We start from the raw sequence: 24,294 nt of genomic DNA, 5'->3' as shown, positions 1-24,294 counted from the left end.
AAACTAAGCAAACAACTAGAACAGGAACAGAACCACAGAAATGGAGATCACATAGAGGGTTAGCAACAGGGGAGTGGGAGGAGGAGAGATGGGGAAAAGGTACAGAGAATAAGTAACATAGATGGTAGGTAGAAAATAGACAGGGGAGGGCAAGAATAGTATGGGAAATGTAGAAGCTAAAGAACTTATAAGTATGATACATGGACATGAACTAAAGCGGGGCAATGTGGGTGGAAGAGGGTGTACACGGTGGAGGGGAGTGGAGGGGGGAAATAGGACAACTGTAATAGCATAATCAGTAAAATATACTTTTTTAAAAAAGGGCAGTAGTAGGGATTCATTCTAATGTTGTTGCTGTGGTCCAGGACAAAGGTTTAAGAGTGGCCCAGCCTAGGGCAACAGTGGGATAGAAGCAGACAGATTCAGGATAAAATGTCTGGGCAAAATTGACAAGATATGCTTACAGACCAGATGTAGGGGTGAGACAAAGGGGCAAGGATAACTCTCCAGTCTGCCTTCAGTGAATGAATGGGTGATGATACATTTACTGGATGAGTAAGACCAGGGGAAGTAAAGGTTTTAGGGTCAAGATGGGAAGGAAGCTCAGTTTTGGATGCCAGTGAAATTCCTAAGTAAAGATGTCAGTTGAGACAGCCATATCATCCCATTCAGAGAGGAGAGCCAGGCTAGAGATGGGATGTCACTACTACCACCCACAGAGAGGATGACAAAAGAGAGGGCCAGGAAATAAGTGTAAGGATCTTTACCATCAGGAAACAGTGGGGGAGGGGATCCAGCAAAGAAGTCCAATGACAAGAGGGGTCAGAAGACAGTCCTACAAACAGGATGAAGACTGTCAGTACCATGCAAGTAGTGATGCACTGGAGTGATGGCATTACAGGTCAGCCTGGGTGGGCTGACCGTGAGTGGAGAAGTCAAGAAAGCATGTGTGGTCAATTCTTTAGAGAATTCTGGCAGAATTCTCTGCCACATGAAGTATGGCAGAGAAATGGGGTAATGTGGCACCTGAGAAGGTTTGTGCAGGGCAGAGATGCCAAAGAATGTTGTGGGCTGGTGGAATGGTCCAGGAGAGGGGTGGGATTAAAGATGCGGTAAAAGGAAGGTAGCTAAATGAGAAAAGTTGCTGAAGAGAGAAGGGAGAACCCATAACTCAAGTGAAGGGACTGGACACTACCAAAAGGAGGCAAACTTCTGTAAAGAAAAGAAGAAAAAATAGACATACCTATTTATAGCCTTTGAGAGAAGGGGAGGTTCCATTTGCTTTGGTGGGAATGAGAGTAGGAAAGTAGGCCTCTTGAGATATGGCTGTTGCTAAGAGGGTGTCACATCAAGTGATATGAGCCTCAGGCTGGTATAGATGCTCTCCAGGGAAACTGCCTAGTCTCTGAGAAGATGGTGCTACCAGCCAGACAAACAACAGTGGGCGTTAGCTATCCCAGAAAAGCACTAAGGAGGCAAAGAAATAGCAAAGGCACAACTAAGGCACTCAAATAGCTGTTGAATAAATATGTAAATGAATGAATGAATAGATGAGTTGATACACCAATTAATCAATTCATAAATTAAAGCCTATTATGAAAGTAAAACAAGAGGAGACAGGAGTGTGGAATAATGTGATATGCCTAAAATGCCTGGAAATGAATACTGTGTATGGAGAACTCTTATGGTAAAACAATAAAACATGAAATAACCCAATTTTTTTAAAGTAAAAGGTATGAATACACAGTTCTCCAGAGAAGATATACAAATGCCCAATACAGCACATGAAAAATATTCAACATCCTTCGCCATCAGGGAAACAGAAATCAAAACCACAATGAGATATCACTTCACACCCACCAAGATGGCCATAATTAAAAAGAAAGACACTAACAAGTGTGAGCAAGGATAAAGAGAAATGCAATCTTCATATACTACTAGTGGGATATAAAATGGTATAGCCACTGTAGAAAACACCCTGGCAGTTCTTCAAAATGTTAAAAAGAGAATTACCATATGAGTTACCAATGATTCTTCTCCTAGGTATATATCCAGTAGAAATGAAAACATATGTCCACACAAAAATTTGTACACTGATACTCACAACAGCATTATTTGTAAGAGCCGAAATATGGAAACAACCCAAAGGTCCATCAACTGATGGTCTACCCATACAGTGAAATATTATTCAGCCATAAAAATAAATGAAGTTTATTTTTGGAGGCCTAATTGGGTTTATTCAATGATCCATGAATTGGGCAGCATCCCACCTAGCAAACAGAAAGCAGCTCTGAGGAGCTGTACAAAATGAAAGTTTTTTTATAGGCAGAACGAAGCAGGGAAATGAAGTTATTCTAGCAAAGAGTGAATTGTTTCAGGCAAGGTCACCTTGCTTTGGAGGAAGGTGAAGGTCTATCAGGCAAATAACCTCACTAGTGCTGACCAGATAATTCCAGACTGGTTAAGATCGCATTCCTGGGGGAGGTTGAAACTACAGTTAGGTAGGTATTAAGCTTTGGTTTGGTGATGTGGGATTAGCACAAATGACTTCATTTTGGGCCTATTTCTTTTTTAACAATGGTGTGGGTAATCAGGCATTTAATAAGGGGGTTTCAGGTTTTTTAAAAGACTTTATTATTTATTTTTAGAGGAAGGGGCAGGAACGGAGAAAGGGAGGGAGAGAAACATCAATGTGTATTTGCCTCTTGCACACCCCCTATTAGGGAGGGACCTGACCCACAACACAGGCATGTACACTAACTGGGAATTGAACCAGCAACTCTTTGGTTCACAGGCCAGCACTCAATCCACTGAGCCACATAGGCCAGGGCTAATAACGGGGGTTTCTATGGAAATAAATGAAGTTTTGATTCATGTTAAAACATGGATAAACCTTGACCCTTATGCTAAGTGGAAAAAGCCAATCATGAAAGATCATATACTATATAATTCCCTTTCTATGAAAAGTCCTGAGGAAAAAAAACAAGCAGGAAGACTTGTGTTATAAGACCAATGCTCTTAGAAAGCTATGGTGGTTAAGACAGGAGAATATTGCCATAAGGAAGAGCAGACAAATAAAGAGTGAAGAGTTCAGAAATAGATTCACACATATGGACAAAATTTATGACAAAAACAACACTATAGAGCATAGGGAAAAGAAGGCTTTTCCAAAAATTGTGTTCAGTTCAGAGAGGATATCTGACACTTCCTTTGCAGACACCCCCAAGGTCCTGGGCTGGTAAATACATGTATGATAAAATATTCAAGATCATTAGCTATTTAGAAAATGCAAATTAAAACCATAAGAGGTCACTGCACACCTAGCAATATGACAAAAATGAAAAATACTCACAATATTAAGTGCTTATCAGCACTTTTTCAGCACTGATAAAAGGGGAGAAACAACTAGAATGTTTATATATTGCTGATGGCAATTAACGATGGAATAAACCACTCTGAAAAAATCTTCAACAAGTAACTTATAAAGCTAAACATACACTGACTATATGCCCCAGGAACTCCAATCCTAGACATTTACCTTGGAGAAATTAAGCCTTGTGTTCACACAAAACACCATACACAAATATTTGCAGTAACCCTAGTTCATAATTACTAAAACCTGGAAACAATCTAAATATCCTCAAGTGGGTGAATAAATGCACAGTGGTGCATCCACAGGATGGAATACTGCTACAAGGAATGAACTGCAGATACACAACAACTAAGATGGACTTCAATCTTTCACTATACTAAGTGAAAGAAACCAGTCTACAGAAGGTGGGTCTACAAAGGGATCAACACACGGAAAACATTTGGAGGAGGTGGGCAGAGTTGGATCTATTCTGTATCCTGATGGTACTGGTGGCTAAACCAAGTCTATACATTTGTTAAAAATTCATAGAACTATATACCAAAAGAATAAAGTCAATTTACAAATAGAAATTTGAAAAATAAAATTATACAAAAAAGTATTACCATACAACCTTGCAATGCCAATCCAAGTCTCTACTCAGGAAACAAAAACCACCTATCAACACCAAGGCTCCTCCTACACAAGTGTCCACAGCAGCTTTATTGTTACAGCCAAGATGTCAAAATAATCCAAATGGACATCAGCTGGTGAATGGAGAAAGAAACTGGAGTCTAGCTATACAATGCAATTTAACTCATCAATAAAAAGGAAACAAATACTGATCCATGTTACAGTATGTATGAACCCCAAAAACAACATGCTAAGTGAAAGAAGCCACATACAAAAGTCTACATATCATATAATTCTAACTAGATGAAATGTCTAGAAAAGGCAAGTCTGTAAGGAGAGAAAGTAGATTCCTGGTCGTTGGTTTGAGAGCAGGTATTGCGAAGCAAGTGAGCTTGATGGGCCTTGGAGGGTGATGAAAAGGTTCTAAAACCAGATTATAGTGATACTTATATGGCTCTGTAAATTTTCTAAAAGTAAGTGAACTGTACACTTTTAAGAGGTGATTTTATGGTATATAAATTATATCTTAATAAAACTGCTTTTTAAAGTGCTTAGACTATTAGATATCTATTTTTAAATGAACCCTACCTCACAGAATACACACAAAAATTAATTTAACATGGATTATAAAACATAAATTTGAAAACCTAACAATACTTTATTTAGGAAATAATACAGACTAATTTCATGACCTCAGAAGTAGAAGAAGGTATCCTAAATAGAACACAAAAAGCATTAACCTAACAAAGGAAAAGACTATTGCATACTAGGTTGAACCATATGAAATTGCCAACATTTGACCATTCTTATCCATAAAAATGGCAATTTCATAGTTAGAAAGCAAGACCAGAGAGGGAAAAGGTATTAGCCTCACATATAACTAACAGGGCTGGTAGCCTGATTATAAAGAGCTCCTAAAAATCAGTAAGAAAGCAAAACAAAAACAGACCACTCAGTAAAAAAATATGCAAGAACTTCAACAGGCTCTTCACAAAAGAACAAATCCAGATGGCCAACAGACTAAGAAAAGACACTCAACTAGGAAAATGCGAATAAAATTAGCGAGTCAAAAATTAAAGCTATGTAAAGGACCTCCACCAGAGTGGCTAAAATCGGAGAAACTGGCGAGTGCTGGTGAGGATGTAGAGCAAGAAAGACTCTTATTCATACACTGCTGGTGGGAGGAAAAACTGGTAAAGCCACTGGTAAACAGTTTGGTATTATCTATTAATGTTGAAGATACTCTATGACCCAACAATTCCACTCCTAACCATTTATTTACCCATCAGAATTGCATGCAAGTATGACCAGGATACAGTACTGTAGAAGCCAAGATTGGAACAAACCACATATCCATCAGCAGTAGGATGGATAAACAGGTTGTCATGCAGTCATACAGAGAATACGTTACAGTAATGAAAATGAACAAACTCCAACTATAAGCAACAGGAATGAATTTCACAAGCACAATGTTGAGTGACAGAAGCAGCACCAAATAAATACATATTGTAGATTGCATTGGTATGAAAGCCCAACATAGGCAAAACTAATTGATGGGGCCAGAAGTCAGGATGTGGCTACCTGTAGGAGAAAGGAGTAGGTGAGTAGTACTAAGAGGTGTACAAGGGGGAGCTTCTGGGATGCTAACAATGTTCTGTTTCATCAGGGTGCTAGTCATGTAGATGTGTTCATTCTGTGACATACATTCAAAGGTACACTTATAAGTAATTCATGCATCTTTGTGTATGTGTATTAAATGTCAACACAAAAGTTTATTTTTAAAAATGGGCATCCAAATTCTTCAAAAATGTCAACAATAATGAAGACAGGAAAAAAGAAGCCTGGGAAAAATAGTCCTATATTAAAGAAGATACAGATGTGACAATTAAATGCAAACATGATTCCTGATTAGATCCCAGGTGAAAAGAAGAAAAACTCTAAAGGATATATTGGACAATGGGGTAAATTTGTGAACTATATATTTGATAGTAGTATTTTGTTAATGTTAAACTGCTTGAGTGTGATAATTAATTTTGTCTCTACAGGAGAATGTCCTTGTTCTTAGGAGAAACATGCTGAAGAATTTAAGGGTGCAAGGTCATGATGTTTGGTTCAATGGCTCAAGAAAGAAAAGAGATACACACATACAACATATTCATGTGCATTACACTATGCTTCCAACTTTTCTATAGGTCTGAAAATTTTCAAAATAAAAAGTTGGTAAAAAAAAGCAAAAGCAAACCAAACATCTGGCAAAACCAAACAATCTAAACCAAGTGTTTAAAGATACACAGTTGGGTAAGAAAATCATAAGAAGAGAAGGATGTGACCCCAGGTCAAGGCAAGACCAAGGGATGGGACAGGAGGGGGTTGTCTGAGTGGCTGACAGTGTTCTCTTTTTTAACCTGACTGGCAGATACAAGGATGTACACTTTATAATAATCAGGTTGTTCATTTGTTTATGTGGCCTTCTATGCCTGTATTATATTTCATAATTTTAATATAATTGTGCTTTTACAAAAGAACAGACAGCATGCAAAATACAGTTGTGTGTGCAGTGCTGCAGGAGGAAGAAAGCAGCCCAGCCACTGAGCTCCAGGCTACTGCAGGTTTGCCATCACACTCTGCCAGCCCCACTGTGCAGCTTCTGCCATGGTTACACAATCATGACAGGGCTTCTGCCTCTTAGCTGCCAAATGTTCTCACAATTTGGCTGCTATAAAAACACACCTAACTTATGCAGCAGGCTGCTTTATTAAAGGTGTTGCAAGGTGTGTGTGTGTGTGTGTGTGTGTGTGTGTGTGTGTGTTTTAATGAAACAAAGTTGTTTTCCAGGAAGTTATTTTCCCGTAAGTCACATATAAACACTTTCCAAAAAATATTTAAAACTCCCATAGGTTTTGGACCTTAATTCTTTTCTCCTGTTATTGCTACAAAGACAAGAGAAACAAAATATTGTTTGCATCTCCTTGGAATTTAATTCCAAAGGACTGGGTCAGCAGACTCATTTATTGCAGAACTAAATATGCAAGACTCCAAGTTGAGAACAAATTCCCTCTATATAAGGATGGAGGAACCCCTGACAGCCTCTCATTAAGGTTACTCTTGACAAGCTAACCATGGATTCCAGAGCCAAACTGCCTGCATTCAGACCCCAATTCTTCTACACATAACCTGTGTAACCTTAAGAAAATTACTTATCCTTTTTGTGGCTCAGTTTCTTAATCTGAAAGGACATGATTAACATCACCTACCTTACAGGGTTGTTACCAGGATTAAAAGAGTAAATATTCATAAAGTGTTTGCAACTGTGCCTAGTACATATAAACATTATATAAGTATTTCTTACAAGTCAATATTCAAATATATGAGAGAAGTGGTGGTGCATGGAAATAATCTGGTTGAACAACCACACTCAAAATTTGGTTGAAAGAATCAAAGACTATTTGAAAGGAATGAGCTCTAGAGAGAAACGATCTGCTCTAGAATTTAAAAACAGATTCTAGTGTTGCTGTCTGGCTTTAGGTACCAATTTTACCACCTTAAAACTGGCTATTATTTCGCTTTCTTTCTGCCCTAGTTTACTTGTTTGTAAAATTGGAGCAATGAAAGTTCCTAGTTTACAGGACTGTTGTGAGAATTAAATAATACAGGAAAAATGCCTCAGACATAGCAAGCTCTCAATAAATGTTTATAACTATACCAGCATATTTATGTTATGCTGCCCTATAAAATAAATAGGGCTGTGTACCTGATTCTGGCCTGTTTAAATATATCCACATTTGGTCAATAATTTAGATGAAGGCATAGAAAAGCTGTTTGCCACATAGATGGCAAAGGTATTAAAGAAGCTGCAGGCCTGACAGTTACCCCATGCCAACAAGGAAAGACAGCAGACCAGAGACAATAGGCTTGAGCTACAGTAGTCCCTGATGCTCCTGCACTGACTTTCTGAGTGTGAAAAGGATGTGGCTGCTGCTTCATTTCTGCCTCCTGTATACCTCTTGTGTAAATTGTCTCTTGCGGCTCAAGCTACATACAGAGTTCCCATTTAGTCAAGCTGACACAACATGAACCCACCACAGTCCATCCTTGTCTACTTGGTACATAAATATACCTCTTTTTCACCATAATTAACTTCCAAGTAAAGTCGATCATAAAATCAGGCTCCCACCTAATACAATACAACTACTCCTCTTAAACCAAAATCATGCTAACCCTCTCTCCAAAAGAGGATCCGAAGTCCCTGTATGCTCCTTTCTTTTCTAGCTGAGCTGTTTCCCCTTTGATATCCTGTAGAATGAAGAGAATAATCAGTGTTTTGCCATAAGGCTGGAGAGCTTATAGAACCCTAAAATAAAATTAGGAAAGTATACTGCTGCCCTTGCCAGGTACAGAAGAAAAAAGCATTCGTCAGCATACCAAGTGCCAGGAAGTATGTTGATTTGTTTCAGCAATAAAGTCACATCTTGGCACAGCAGCTGCAACAGAAGCCACCATGTAGTTAAGTTTATGATAACTCATTGTCATTCTCCAAGGTCTGTCCATCTTCTACACAGGCCAATTGGGTGGGTTTAATGGAGATGAGAGGATAAATTACCACCCTAGTATCTTTTAGGTCCTACATGGTGGCACTTATCTCTGCCATCCTTCTAGGAATATGATACTGCTTTTGGTGTACAATTTTGATAGGGAGAGGAAGTTCTACTGGCTTCTACTTGGCCTTTCATATCTTAACAGCCATTACTACAAGGAACCAATATCAGAATTCTGCTAGCTGCTAAGTATGCACATTGCAATTATGCATTCTAGAACTCGACAAAGAACCACAAGATAGGTGATAATGACTTAATAATTACTCAATATATAATATGCAATAATGTGTGGGTATTAGATACTATATATTAGTAATTATTCTGAAATTGATAGTAAAGTGACATTAAGTATAACACTGAATGACTGATTATGCATGCTCACTCAAAAGTTGGCCATACTCATTCATTACACACAATAACAAAACACACGCACATATGTTCTATTACCCTGAGAAGCCTGTGTGTGTGAGAAGCCAATAACATGCATGAGGAAAGAAACAACTACTGAGCAGCTTCATTCTCTCATGGAATCCTCATTTCTTTCATCCTTCTCAGGGAGATTCACTTTTCCTGGCTTTCTTCTGACTTCATTCCATGATTGCCTCACTAGATCTCCAGCTTCCCAGGTCTTGGTCTTACCAGGGACGCAGTTCCCTTTGTCTTCACCAAATACAAGCCAGCTCCTCATAATCCGTGATGTCAAGATTAGAGCTTTGACCTCTCAGTACACAAGATAAGCACCCTATATCTTCCACATCTCCCATTAGGTTAATTTTCATCCTCGGATGAACAGACAGCCTTGGAATACAATCCAGGAGATAGTGTTTTTCACAATCATGTCATAGTAAATTCTGGTCCTATCCAACTTGAGAACTCACAAACATGCCACGGACCTTTACAAGTTTTGTGCATAATGCTTTTGACTACCCTAGGCTACATCTATCAACTGTCTTCAAGTAGAGACCTGTATATAGAGGGTGTCACACATCATTGAAGAGAAGTTTGTGTTAGAATACAAGAGAACAGACATCAGACTATCAGCTGGTGCTGGAAAGGAAACAATCTGTTTAAGGCTTTAATCTCACTTTAAAAACCTATGTAACTACACAGCCTTCATAGCATGAAGTCTCCATAGTGTCATTTTGGAAAGGATGAACAGAATAGTTAGGTCTTATCCACAAAGCTGCTTTTCTTCCCTGTTCTCTAGGACATTCCTCAATCATCCAAACCAGAGGACCCTATGTAACTATATTCTCTTTTTTCTCCCTTGTCATCAAGCCCTATCAAGTCTCCCTGCTGAATCTATCACCTTTGCTCCATCCACTGCCTGAACTTTCATTTCTCTTGGATACTGGCAAATAGCTTCCTGCTAATCTTACTGCCTTACAGTTTCTCCTCTTCCAAATCACCCTTTACACTGTCACTCAATATATCATGCTCTAAAACCCCCTATAACTGTCCTCTTATAAAAATAACAATAGCAACAACTACACAACTAACATTTAGAGAACACTTGTTTTATGTCAAATATTGTACTAAGCACTTTATACATTTTTGTCACATGTGATCCACACCAGTCCTGTGAAGTCTGTACTATTACAAGTTACTGGTAACGATAAAGCATACACTCCAAAGTAGTACAGATTGCTGTTCCAATCCCATCTCCCATGTCCACTATTTTCACCTCTTCCCCATTTACTTGCAGCACAATTTTCCAAACATCCCATACATTGTCACATTTACATACCTCATATTGTCTCCTTGCCTTTTTAGGTGTTCTACTAGTGTTCTAATTCTTCTTTTTTAAGCATTCCTATTACACTGAAAAATAACTTGAGTGACAGATTTCATGCTTAAAAATTAAAATTTTACTTTTACTAAATGAAACAACTGAACTTAATATGTTCTTTCATGTTTTAAAAATTTTTGTACCCTTCTGGTTGAAAATTGCTGTAATAACACAACTCTGAAATCACAAAGTACTAGTAAATTTTACATACTTTACATACTACAATTTAATGCCATAGCAGTAACAAAAAAAGAAATCTATAAAAAAAGTGAATCTCACTTCCAGCCAAGATGAAGGCATAGGTGGATACACTGTACCTCCTCGCACAACCAAAACTAAGGACAACAAAAATTTAGAATCAAAAAAACAACCAGAATAGACAGAAATGAACTGTACAGAAGTCTGACAACCATTCATCCAGACTGGTAAGAGGGGCAGAGTCGGAGGCCTACAGAGAGGGGTCGAAGGGTCATGGCAGGAAAAAGCGGTGGCTGGCAGATGCGGATGTGCAGGGCACAGGCGGCAGGTGGCAGACCCCAGGCGTGCAGGGGCCGGCTGGTGGATCCAGTGGCGTATCCCAGGCACAGGAGGCAACGCGAAGACCCAGTGAGGCATGCAAGGCAGCTGGCCGTCTGCAGCCACACATTCCTGCACAGATAAACCAGGCGAAAACGGGCAGTGACACAGACCATGCAACCCAGGGACCTAACACCGGGAAATAAAGCCTAAAAGCACTGATTGAAAACACCTGTGGGGGTTAAGGTACTGGAAGAATCTCCCAGTCTCACAGGAGAGTTCGTTAAGGAGACACACAGGGTCCTAAAATGTACACAAGCCCACCCTCCCTGAAGCCAGCACCAGAAGGGCCCAATCTGCTTGTGGGAAGCAGCAGAGGGGACTGAAATCCGACAGAGAGCAGAGCAACGCCATTGTTCTCTCTCTGGCCTCACTCCCACATACAGCGTCACAACCCAGCAACTGGGTTGCTCCGCCCTGGTGAACACCTAAGTCTCTGCCCCTCACTACATGACTGGTGTGACCAGACACCCCCCCCCAAAAAAAATGGCTCTAACAAAATAAAGCCACAGAGCCAATACTTTTAAGAGACCAAGAGAGAGCCAACCTATCAGATGCACAGTTCAAAGCACTGGATGCTCACAGAACTGGTTGATTTTGGTCACAAATTAGATGAAAAAATGAAGGCTACAATAAGTGAAGTGAAGGAAAATGCATAGGGAACCAATAGTGATGGGAAGAAAACTGGGACTCAAATCAATGGAGTGGACCAGAAAGAAGAAAGAAATATACAATCAGAGAAGAATGAAGAAATAAGAATTCAAAAAAATGAGGAGAGGCTTAGGAACCTCCAGGACATCTTTAAACGTTCCACCATCCAAATTATAGGGATACCAGAAGGGGAAAAGGAAGAGCAACAAGTGGAAAAGATATTTGAACAAATAATAAAGGAGAACTTCCCCCACCTGGAAAAGGAGATAGACTTCCAGGAAGTCCAGGAAGCTCAGAGAGTCCCAAAGAAGGTGGACCCCAAGAAGAAACACACCAAGGCACATCATAATTACATTAGCCAAGATTAAAATGAAGGAGAGAATCCTAGAAGCAACAAGAGATAAGGGGACAGTCACCTACAAAGGAGTTCCCATCAGACTGTCAGCTGATTTCTCAAAAGAGAACTTACTGGCAAGAAGGGGTGGAAAGAAGTATCCCAAGTCATGAAAGGCAAGGACCTACATCCAAATTTGCTCTATCCAGCAAAGCTATCATTTAGAATGGAAGGGCAGAGAAAGTGCTTCTCAGATAAGGTCAAGTTAAAGGAGTTCATCATCACCAAGCCCTTATTATATGAAATGTTAAAGGGACTTATCTAAGAAAAAGAAAATAAAAAACATGTACAGTGGCAGCAAACTCACAATTATTAACAACCACACCTAAAACTAAAACAAAAACAAACTAAGCAAACAACTAGAACAGGAACAGAACCACAGAAATGGAGATCACATGGAGGGTTAGCAACAGGGGAGTGGGAGGAGGAGAGATGGAGAAAAGGTACAGAGAGTAAGTAGCATAGACAGTAGGTAGAAAATAGACAGGGGGTGAGTAAGAATAGTGCGGGAAGTGTAGAAGCTAAAGAACTTATGACACATGGACATGAACTAAAGGGGGGGAATGTGGGTAGCCGAGCGTGTGCAGGGTGGAGGGAAATGAAGGAGGGAAAATGGGACAACTGTAATAGCATAATCAATAAAATCTGTTTTAAAAGATTTTATTTATTTATTTTTAGAGAGGGAAGGGAGGGAGAAAGAGAGAGAGAGAGAAACATCAATGTGCAGTTGCTGGGGGCTGTGGCCTGCAACCCAAGTATGTGGCCTGACTGGGAATCGAACTTGAGACACTTTGGTTCACAGCCCGCGCTCAATCCACTGAGCTATGCCAGCCAGGGCTTATAAAATATTTTTTAATTTAATTTTAGGTAGGTAACCAGAGGACTTAATGCATTTAATGGTTGGTTTAACTAAAATTTCCAGTTACTAGATTCTATGAATATTAATTTTCTAAAAGAGAATGAATATATTAATATTATTTTAGAGAATAATGAGATACCCAAAGAAACCTGGAAAAGTTGACCAGACCAAGTGCTGAGACAAAAGCTATAGCCACCTAGTGAACTAATTCTATGCTACAAAGGCTTTTTTTATAGTATATGATGTGACTGCTTCATCTAGAATATCTGCTTTTTATGGGTTTTCTGGACACAACACAATTTGCATTAAGTTGTTTTGGACAAATCTAATTTTGGTCTGCTTGTTTATCAACTATATGACTTCAGCAAGTAATTTAATGTCTCTGTACTTCGTTTCTCTCTTTTATAAAATAGACTAAGAATAGCAAAACTCTACCCCACAGGGTTGCTATAAGAATCACATGATTTCTTACATATAAACATAAAGTTTCATTTTGAGACAATGAAACAAAATCAAAAGAAAAGTCCTTCATTTTATGTAGTGTGGAATCTTTTATTCTTTTCCTAGAATTTCCTGTGCTTTGCCTAGAAATTCCTGGGCATTGCAATGTCCTATGCAGCACATTGAGAAGTTCAAATAACAAAGTTGCTAAATATCTTTGTGAACTTGAGCTCAAGTTCCATGTGCCTCAGTTTCTTCCTTTTTAAAAAATGAGATCTTTTAACTAGAAGCATCTAAATAACAAAGTGCCTTTTTCTTATCCTCTCCCTAGGACATTTTTTTTTCATTGCTTTTAGAGAGAGGGAAAGGGAGAAAGGAAGAGAGAGAAACATCAATGTGAGAGAGAAGCATTGATCTATCCGCTGGCTCCTGTACATACCCAGACCAGGAATGAAACCGCAACACAAGTATGTGCCCTGAGTGGAAATCAAACCCATGACTTTTGGTTTACAGGGCATGCTCCAACCAACTTGAGCCACAATGGCTAGGACCAAAGTGCCTTTTATTAATTCAAAAATAAATAAAAATAAAATATAGGATTTATAATATAAATGAATTCTATGATTTGATGGAGCCATTCTGTCCAAGATGTTTGGCAAAGGAAATCTATGATAGGGTTCCTGAATAGTATGACACATTTTAGAGACTTACACTTCTCAGTCATAAGCCAATGGAATCAAGTCATTTAAAATCTAGGCACCAGTGAGAGTGCAGGTTGATATTAACAAACATATTGCATTTAATCTTGAAAACAAAGGTATACAACTGTTTTTCATGTAAATTGACTTTGTCTCTGGATATTCATGAACCCCAATTTAGAATAATCTATTTTAAAAGAAAAAACAAGAAAGTACACTTTTGAAACTTAATACATGTAAACAATGCCTCTAGGTTGAGAGCCTGCATCTAAATCCTACCAATTTTCTAGGACCCAGCTCAGAGTCTGCTCCAGCACTCTGGACAGGCAGAATAGCTTCTCCATCCCGCTTCTGTGGCCCCTACGACAATAGTTCTTTCCCCAAACATTCCACTTCCCAGCATTATGGCGATTGGTTTCTTGCTCCCCCTTACCAACTATAAATTCTCTCAGACTGCGCTAGCTTCATTGTTCATGAAGCAAGCATGCAATAAGTATTTGTTAAAATAAACTAATAAATTAATATAATTTTCTTAATTTATGGACAGAACTACAAATTACAAAGCATTAGAAGTGATTCTGGGTAAAGTTCTGAACTGAACAGCCTGTTTCCATACTGAGGCATTTTGATGCTATTTGAGGGGAAGCTGAGGATGGAAATAAGTTGCTAGAGATAAAAAATTAAAGCCTAGGTAAGAAAAAGCAATTTGATCTCTTTTAATTAAGGAGGAGCTAAACAATTTTGCTTCCCAAAACTTTTTTCTTTTTAAATTCATCCAAGGGGGAGAAAATATCTCATATATAACTAGACTTGAAAATCCTTATAAATTTACAATTCATTTTAATGGTGAACCTGGGACTAAGCTTTAATTAACTGTCCAAGGTCACCTCAGTAGTAAGTGATTTGGCTTGGGTTGAACCACAGCACATGCATTTCCCTACATTTCCAAAATTTATATTAATCGATATATTTTTTGTACAGACTTACATGTGAGCACAGCTACAATTGAAATAAAAAAATTGTATCAGCCAGAAAACTTTGCTGTTTATGTGTGTACATGTGTGTACAATGTATGTGTGTTTGAACACTAAGGATATAGATGGAGAAACCTAAAACATTTCCACTCATAAGGAATCATAAATTCTAAATGAGTGGGCTAGTAGTTATTTTCAAGGTAATGTTAAATGTGTAAACTTCAAGGAAAAGTATTGAGGTTAACTGTTTTACTGCCTTTTTCATTTAAATCTAGAAGAGCTCTAAAGAAAATAAGACTCCCTAAAAATTCTAGGCTTGATATCAATGTAGGTAATCTTTTTTTTAGAGATGTAAATTTTATCGCTTCTCAGCCTTTTGGCTAAGATCAAGTGTAGAGATGTAAATTTTGTATTTGTTTCTTAAAACAATTTATTTTTTAAAGATTTTATTCATTTATTTTTAGAGAGAGGGGAGGGAAGGAGAGAGGGAGAGAAATACTGATAGGTTGCCTCTCACACACACCCAAATGGGGACCTGGCCTGCAACCCAGGCATGTGCAATCTTCTAGTTCACAGGCTGGTGCTCAATCCACTGAGCCACACCAGCCAGGGCTAAAATTTTTATTTAAATATACAAAAGGTGTAAATCTATGGTAATAAATTTTAGTCTTTTTTAACTTTTTAAATTTCTGTTTACATTCAATACTATTTTGTATTAGTTTCAGGTGTATACCATGGTGGATAGACAATCATATACTTTCAGACTGTTCCCCCAATATTTCAGTACCCAACTGGTACCATACATAGCTATTACGATATTATTGACTATATTCTCTATGCTAATTTACATCCCCACGACTATTTTGAAACTACCAACCTATACTTCTCAATCTGTTGACCTTTTTCACTCAGTATACTAACCCTTTTCCCTCTGCCAACCATCAGTCTACTCTATCTATGAATCTATTTCTGTTTCTTTATGTTGTTCTTTAGATTCCACAGATAAGTGACATCCTATCGTATTTCTCTTTTTCTGACTGACTTATTTCACCTTAGCATAATAACCTTTAGATCTATCCCTGATGTTGCAAAAGGTAAGATGTTGGTTTTTTATGGCTATATATTATTAATATTTTTCATCTTTTTTTCTTCTTCTTAAAGAAGACCCCTTAATATTTCACGTCATACAGGTTTGGTGCTGACGAACTCCTTTAGCTTTTTCTTGTCTGGGAAGCTCTTTATCTGTCCTTGGATTCTAAATGACAACTTTGCTGGGTAGAGCAATCTTGGTTTTTGTTTTTCATCATTTCTTATATTTCTTGCCAAGCCCTTCTGGCCTGCAATGTTTCTGTTGAGAAATAAGCTGAGTCTTATAGAAACTCCCTTATAGAAAACTAATTGCTTTTCTCTTGCTACTTCTAAGATTCTCCTTGTCTTTAACCTTTTGCATATTAATTATGATGTGTCTTGGTGTGGATTTCTTTGGGTTCATCTTGTTTGGGACTCTGCACTTCCTGTACTTGTATGCCTATTTCTTTCACCAGGCTAGGGAATTTTTGTTATTATTTTTTTTCAAATAAGTTTTCAATTTCTTGCTCTTTTCTCTTCATACCCCCAAGAGGCAAGTGTGGATATGCTTAAAGTTGTCCCAGGGGCCCCTTACACTATCCTTTTTTAAAAGTCTTTTTTGTTTTTGCTCTTCTGATTTGGTGTTTTCTGCTTACTTATATTCCAAATCACTGATTGGATTCCCTGCTTCATCTACTCAACTGTTGATTCCCTGTAATTTATTCTTTATTTCAGTTAGTGTATCCTTCATTTCTGACTGATTCTTTATGGTTTCCACGTCTTCTTTTTTTAATTGCTGTTCAAGTACAGTTGTCTCCATTTTTCCCCCACTCCAGCCATCCCCACCTCCTACTCTCAATCCTAGCCCTCCTTTGGATTTGTCCATGTGTCATTTATACATGTTCCTTAACAACCCTTCCTCCTTTCTCCCCATTATATCCTCCCACCTCCCCTCTGGTTACTGTCAGTTTGTTCTTAATTTCAATGTCTCTGGTTATATTTTGCTTGCTTGTTTGTTCTGTTGATTAGGTTCCACTTATAGATGAGATCATATGGTATTTGTCTTTCACCACCCTAAGAATCCTGAAACACCAATTCAAAAGGACCTATGCACCCCAATGTTCATAGCAGCACAATTTACAATAGCCAAGTGCCGGAAGCAACCTAAGGACCCATCAGTAAATCAGTGGATCAAAAAACTGTGGTACATTTACACCACAGTTTTTTCTTAATGTTTTTTTCATCTGGTGTACACAGATGTACACCACAGGTACGTCTACTGCATAGATGGAATACTATGCAGTAGAAAGAAAGAGGAGCTCCTACCCTTTGCATCACCTAGGATGGATCTAGAGAGCATTATGCTAAGTGAAATATGCCAGGCAGTGAAAGACAAATTCCATGTCCTTTTTTATGCTGTTAAAGTTCTCACTAAGTTCCTTGAGCATCCCTATAACCACTGTTTTGAACTCTGTATCTGGTCATTTGCTTGCCTCCATTTCATTTTGTTCTTTTTCTGGAGATTTCCACTTTCCTTTGAGACTGGTTTCTCTGTCTCATTTTGACTGATTCCCTATATTTGTTTCTATATATTAGGTAGAACTGCTACATCTCCCAGGCTTGGTAGAGTGGCCTTTTGTAGTAGGTGTCCTATAGGGAAGGCCCAGTGATTCAGCCTTCCCATTCACCCAAGCTGGGCATACATGTGCACCCCTTGGATGGGCTGTATGCACTGTCCTATTGTAGCTGAGATTTTATTGCTTTTGGCACATCACTGGGAGAGACTGACCCCCAAGCCAATCAGTTGTAAGGATTAGCTACAACTACAAAGGAGGATCTGCTGTGCAGGGGCCAACCCTATGGAGCAGGACTTGCTTCATTGAGGCTTTGGTACCTGCCAAGTGTGCTTCTTGAATGTGCAGCTCGTGGAGGTGGTAGGATGGTGATCTGGCATGATCTATAGCTTTCCACTAGGTATACTGGCTCTGGGGCCTCCCAGAAGATGGAAGGTCAGCCAATGCCTATGCCCAACATGAGCAATCTGCAGATAGCTGCTACCTGTGCTGGGCATGGAGGTACCCAGGAGAGGCCACGCAGCTAAACAAAGCCAGCTGCCACTTAATGCTGGGCCTGGGGCCATTAGCCAGAGGTACGGAGTACTGGGGTACACAGAAGCCAGATCTGCTTGTTTGAGGCATTTTAGGAAAGTCCAATGCCTGAGACCAGATAGGCCATATGTATAGAAAAGCCACTGGAAACAGCTTGGGTGGGCCCACAAGTTAGGTGAGGTGGAGTCTCAAGGAATCACCAGGGTAGGGCTAATAGTGAGGTTGATAGAGTCTTGTATTTGACACCCCCCTGCCAGTTCTATGGGGAATGGGCTCAGCAAAGGAACAATAACCTCTGCCAGCACTCCTGTCTGGGGGAAAGCTGCCCCTCCAACCTTCACCCCAAAGCCAGACAATTCAGTTCCTCCCCTTATGTTCCTGGTGCCTTTCAAGCTGCTACCCCAGTGCTGGAGCTGACTAAGTCTGAGTAAGCTGGTGTGCAGTTCTTTTAAGAGGAATGCCTGGAACTCCAGAAGCCCTCCAACTCACTCACCTCAATTCCCACAGGTTTTCACAGTTAGAAGTTATGGGGGCTTCTCATCCCAGCACTGGAACCCTGGGCTGGGGCTTCTGATGTGGGGCTGGGACTCCTACTTCCTTAATGAGGTCCTCCACAGCTGAAATATTCCTCCCAATTTTTAATTGCCACAAATGGGTATGGGACCAGCCCATTCCTTGTCTCTGGCACTCCTACCAGTCTCGATGTGACTTCTTTATATCCTTAGTTTTAGGACTTCCATTCAGCTAGATTTCAGGCAGTTATGAAAGATGGTTGTTGTGTAACTTAGTTGTAATTTTGATGTGGTTGTGGGAGGTTCTGAGTACTGTGTTTACCTATACTGCCATCTTGACTGCAACCTCAATGTAGACAAGCTTAAACCAACATTTCTCCCTTATCAAGGTAACATTTCTCTACAGTTAATGACTGGGGATTTACATATTTGTTACAAAGTCATTATGTAAAAAAAAATCTTCAGTTCTTTTGGGTTGGGGGTATTGAGTTGACAGAGGCTTTCTTTGCAACCAATTCACTTATGTGTGGACTCTAAGACACATGCTGGTGTTCATTCAGAATGCAAAGCAAGACAACATGGATGCCTACAAAGATAGTCTTTAAAACTCTGCCTATGTGTTGCCAGGCATCTGTTTCTAGTTAAAGTGTTTCACTGTGATGGCCGTTAAATGATCACAGTTCTACCCACTCAAACACACACTTTTTTTTAAAATAAATAAAATTTGGGATATCTTTCATTCTTTGCTTCCAACACTGTACACACAGCTGGTTCAAGGACTGGCAACAGCATATGTTCCTGAACAGTAAGTTTCAGGACCAGTCCAAGGTTACCCACAGACTTTGCTGACAGTGCCTGAAAATTACAGTGTATTCCAAGAACACAAGAAGAATGATCTTTGTTTTAGGATGAACTCACATCCCCTTGAATGTCTGCTGTTGTTTATTAAATTGCAGATATTCATTAACTTTCCCCTGAACCTGTCTTACCCAGAAAGCATTAAGGCCTCATAATGAAAGTGGCTCTCAAGCTGCACTTCTGTTCTTGCCAGGACTCCACCCTGACCCACTTGGACTTGTAATGCTATCCTTTCTTTAGCACCAGGAGAGGACCCAGTTCTCCACTGCTCTCATCCTGGGCAGAAACAGGTCTAAGGTTGGGAAGGGTGCCAAGAGGGATCTTTTCACTGGTTTCTGTTCCCTGTCATTTGTGGGGGAAAAAGAAACACCTAACAATCACAAAGTGTTAGGCAGATGTAAAAGAGATCCAATTAATCATAAATACTATTTTGAAGTTGTATTTGCACAGTCATTTTGAAAGTGGATAACACTAATAATATTTTTTTCTTTTAGGTTTTTTAAAGTATGTTTTATTGATTATGCTATTATAGTTGTTCCAATATTTCTCCCTTTGCCCCTCTCCACCCAGTTTCCCCCTTCTTTCCAGCAATTCCCCCCCCTTAGTTCATGTCCACAGGTCGTGCATGTAAGTTCTTTGGCATTGCTGCTGCCTATACTGTCCTTAACATCCTCCTGTCTATTTTGTACCTACCGAATTGTGCTTCTAAATCCCTGTACCTTTTCCCACATACTCCCCCTTCCCCCTCCCAGCTGATAACCCTCTAAATGATCTCTATACTATGATTCTATTCCTGTTCTAGTTGTTTATTTTAGTTTTTTAGATTCAGTTGTTGATGGATACAAGTTTGTTATCATTTTAATGTTCACAGTTTTGATCTTTTTCCTAAATAAGTCCCTTTAACATTTCATGTAATAGGGGCTTGGTGATGATGAATTCCTTTAGCTTAACCTTGTTAGGGAAGCACTTTATCTGTCCTTCAATTCTAAATGATAGCTGGAGAGAGTAATATAGGTTGTAGGTGATTGCTTTTTATCACTTTTTATAGTTCTTACCATTCCCTTCTTGCCTGCAAAGTTTCTTTTGAGAAATCAGCTGATAATCTCATGGGAACCACTTTGTAGGTAACTCTCTGCTTTTCTCTTGCAGCTTTTAAGATTCTTTCTCTTTAATCTTTGGCATTTTAATTATGATGTGTCTTGGTGTGGACCTCTTTGGGTCCAACTTTTGGGGGACTCTCTGGGCTTCCTGGACTTGTATGTGTATTTCCTTTGTCAAATTAGGGAAGGGTTTTTTTTTTTTCATTATTTTTTCAAATAGATTTCCAGTTTCATGCTCTTCCTCTTCTCCTTCTGGCACGCCTATGATTCAGATGTTGGCCCCTTTGGAGACAAGTCAGAGTCTTCTTAAACTCTCACCATTTCAAAAAATTCTTGTTTATTCTTTTTGTTCTAGTTGAATATTTCTTTCTTTCTTATGTTCCAAATCATTGATTTGAATCCCGGCTTCCTTCCCTTCACTGTTGGTTTCCTGTGGATTTTTCTTTACTTTCCTTAGTAGAGCCTTCATTTCTTCCCTTATGCTTTTGCCATATTCACTGATATCTTTGAGTATTCTGACCACCAGTGTTTCGAACTCTGCATCTGAGAGGTTATCTCCACATTGCTTAGTTCTTTTTCTGGGGTTCTGTTCTGCTCCTTCATTTGGGCCATATTTCTTTGTCTCCTGATTTCAGCAGCCTCCCTGTGTCTGTGTACTAGGTAGAATTGCTTTGATTCTGTTTTGGCATATCTGTTAAGTCGTATGGGGCAGAGTCTTGGGTATTCACCAGGGTGGGGCCACTGTGACTCCGTGTGTCAGGGAGGGGTTGAAGAGGGGATAATGCCACTGCTGGCTGACTTCTGAGGGCTTGACTGACCCTCTCCCCATTTCCAGTCACTTTGCCCACTTCCTATATACAATTGGTGCCCCTCCAGCTGCTGTCCTGATTGTGGTTCCCAGGGTGGGTGGGTGTGCATATGTACTGGCAGTTTCTTCTGCTGTCCCAACCCCTACTGGGTTTACAGCCAGAAGTTACATGATTTCATTTTTCCCAGCAGTGGAGCTCTGGGCTATATGGTCTGGCCTGGATCTGGGCTCGCTTGCTCACAAGGTGTCCCCCTGATTTTTATTCACCACATGTGATTGTGGGGCTGCCCACTTTCCTGGCTCACCGCCACCACACTGAATCCTCTTCACCCCAACTGCCTGTCTCTGCCCCTTCTACCCATCTGGATGAATAAACCTTCTTTAAATCCATGGGTGTCACACTTCAGTACAGTTCTGGGTGTTTTTCCAAGTAATTTTCTGGCAGTTCTGAAGTGTTTTTCATTTTTAAGTTAGTTGTGTTCCTTCTTATAGTTGTGTAATGAGACAAGGCATGTCTATCAATGCTTCCATCTTGACCAGAAGCCCCAATAACACTAATAATATTAAGATGAAGCATCTGTTAAAAGAAAATGACCAGATATCATTCAACTTTTGATTACTTCTTTGTTTGATAATTAAAAATCACTCTCAATTAGTTACACACACACTATAAAAAAGCAGTTCATCCCTTTTTCACATTTTCTCCCTTCTTCAGTTTGTATAATGTCTCTCTGTTCAACAAATGGCAGTACAATGTCAAGATGGAGTTTATTGAGAAAACAGATTGTTCCTAGCTGGTATAGCTCAGTGGGTTGAACACAGGCTGCGAACCAAAAGGTCACTAGTTCAATTCCCAGTCAGGGCATATTCCTGGGTTGCAGGCCAGGTCCCCAGTGGGGGCCACATGAGAGGCAACCATACAATGATGTTTGTCCCTCCCTTCCCTTCTGTCTAAAGATAAATAAATAAAATCTAAAAAAAAAAAAGAAAAAGAAAAGAAAACAGATCAATTAAAGCCTACCTAAAAATAAGACTCTACAACTCTGCTTTTTGAAAAAGGCATGTCTGAAGTAAAAAGAAACATCACTACACCCTCAAGAATTGCTTAGACTGGTGCCTCAGTCCAGCCTCAGGGGAAGATCAAAACAGTAACGAAAAAGAATACAACCACCTCCAACTTCCTACTTTCCTAAGGATTGCCCATTTCTGCCCTTTCTAGATTAAATGGAAATTTATTGATGTTAGGAACATGTGTCATTATTCATCCCTCTCTTCCACAGAGCCTGACTTAGAGTGTTGTACAGAGCTGGTATTCAGTAATGTCAACATTACTGAGTGTTCCCACTGATGACCTTCTAGCAGGGACATTCCAGTTCCTAGAACACTAGGAGCCCTGAGGCTCTCAAGGAGTCACCCAGGCAGGGCCTCTAGTCATTCACTGGAGATAATCCAATAATGTCCCCATCAAATGAAACCCCTAGTCTCAAGATCATGGCTCAAAACCCAAGTAAGTGACCAGAAAGTTTCTGGGGTCATCAGGACTAGCAGTGACCAAGGGTCCTGTATCAGTCACAACTCCAATAAAGAACTAGTAATCCCAGATCAGAAAGGTTTTAAAAACATGGAAGCAGAGGGCTGGGGAAGCAGAGGTCAGGAGACCATGACTGAAGCACATAACTCACTGTGGTCAAAAGGAGTTACAAGGGGAACTTCCAGGAAAGCCACTGCCAAGCACCTGTGGCTCAAAAGCCATGGACAATACAGCAACTTCCCCTGTCTTGCACAGCTGAACAGAACCTAACCTGGGGCCACACAGGAAAAGCTGGGGAAATACAGAAACAGGCTTTCCCTGTGATAAAGGGACAGTCCAAAAGAAGTAAAGGTCTAGCTGGCCCCAGACAATCAGGGGCATAGCCACCCTGCTGATGCTGAACACAGCTCCCTTACCCCCAACCCAGGTGTTCTTGGACCCCCATAAGACCCAGGCCAAAACCAAGGTTATATACTAACAAAACAGTGAACACTTTTTGCCTAGATATGTTGTTCTATTTAGGCTATTACTATAAAACAAAAACTATCCCTAGACTAAATACCTTTTTAAGGCAAAAGTGTAGATTTACAAGTGTATGTATAGCTAGCTGGAACAGACTGATAGGAGCCTGCCCAACACTGGGGCACTGGTAGGGGTAGGGGATGCTCCTGGGGTCAGGGAAAGTAGCAAGGCCTAGAGGGCCCATAGGTGGGAAGACTGGTTACATACAAGGGGACTGAAAAAATAAATACATCTTGGATGATCAAGCCATGTGACAGTCTTATTGCTGGAGAAAACAAATAGGGCCAGAAATAGGGGGAAAGCTAAGATGAGCCATGTAATGTGACTATAATTGGACACATCACAGCTTTTGCAGCTCTCTGAGTGAACAGAGAATATACCATATTTTTTGGATAAGATGCACCTAGGTTCCAGAGGAGGAAAATAGGAAAGACATTTTTGAAGCAAAAAATGTGGTAAAATATTTAATAACATAAATAATACTTTACCAATGTAAATGTAAACAAAACTTAGCAGCAGCATTAACAACCATTATTCCTCCCAAATTTGGGGGGAGGGTGCGTCTTATAGTCTGAAAAACATGGTAAATGTATGTGTTCACACCTGCATATATGTACATCCTTGTATGTGCATGCACATGTGTGTAAAAGAGTACACAATCATTTAGTTTCTTAACTACATCCACTGAGAGGACCTAGTAGCTAAGATGTCCCAATAAAAATGGACACACCTAGCACTCAGATCTTAGTTTCTAAAAGCCATTCTCCACTAAAAGGAACCAGGAGAAATGACTGATTCTAGGGCCAGGGCAAGGAAAGTTCAAGATAA

The 24,294-nt window shown here is 39.7% G+C and overlaps 1 protein-coding gene, 1 long non-coding RNA gene and 1 pseudogene across 2 annotated transcripts in view; 2 read left to right on the top strand and 1 right to left on the bottom strand.

Moving 5' to 3' along the window:
• Positions 1-24,294, bottom strand: part of ADCY9 (adenylate cyclase 9) — a 157,420-nt gene that overhangs the window by 69,852 nt on the left and 63,274 nt on the right. The window lies entirely within an intron of this gene.
• LOC118499589 lies at positions 7,892-20,020 on the top strand. The gene is made up of 3 exons (XR_004902086.1): positions 7,892-7,904; positions 11,902-11,904; positions 18,065-20,020. It is a non-coding gene; the product is annotated as an uncharacterized LOC118499589 (long non-coding RNA).
• LOC114513555 lies at positions 15,320-15,481 on the top strand (annotated as a pseudogene).

This window comes from Phyllostomus discolor, chromosome 3 (genome assembly GCF_004126475.2).
Source record: "Phyllostomus discolor isolate MPI-MPIP mPhyDis1 chromosome 3, mPhyDis1.pri.v3, whole genome shotgun sequence".
Lineage (NCBI taxonomy): Eukaryota > Metazoa > Chordata > Mammalia > Chiroptera > Phyllostomidae > Phyllostomus > Phyllostomus discolor.
The sequence above is the reverse complement of the archived record's forward strand: the minus strand, read 5'-3'. Positions and strand labels throughout refer to the sequence as shown.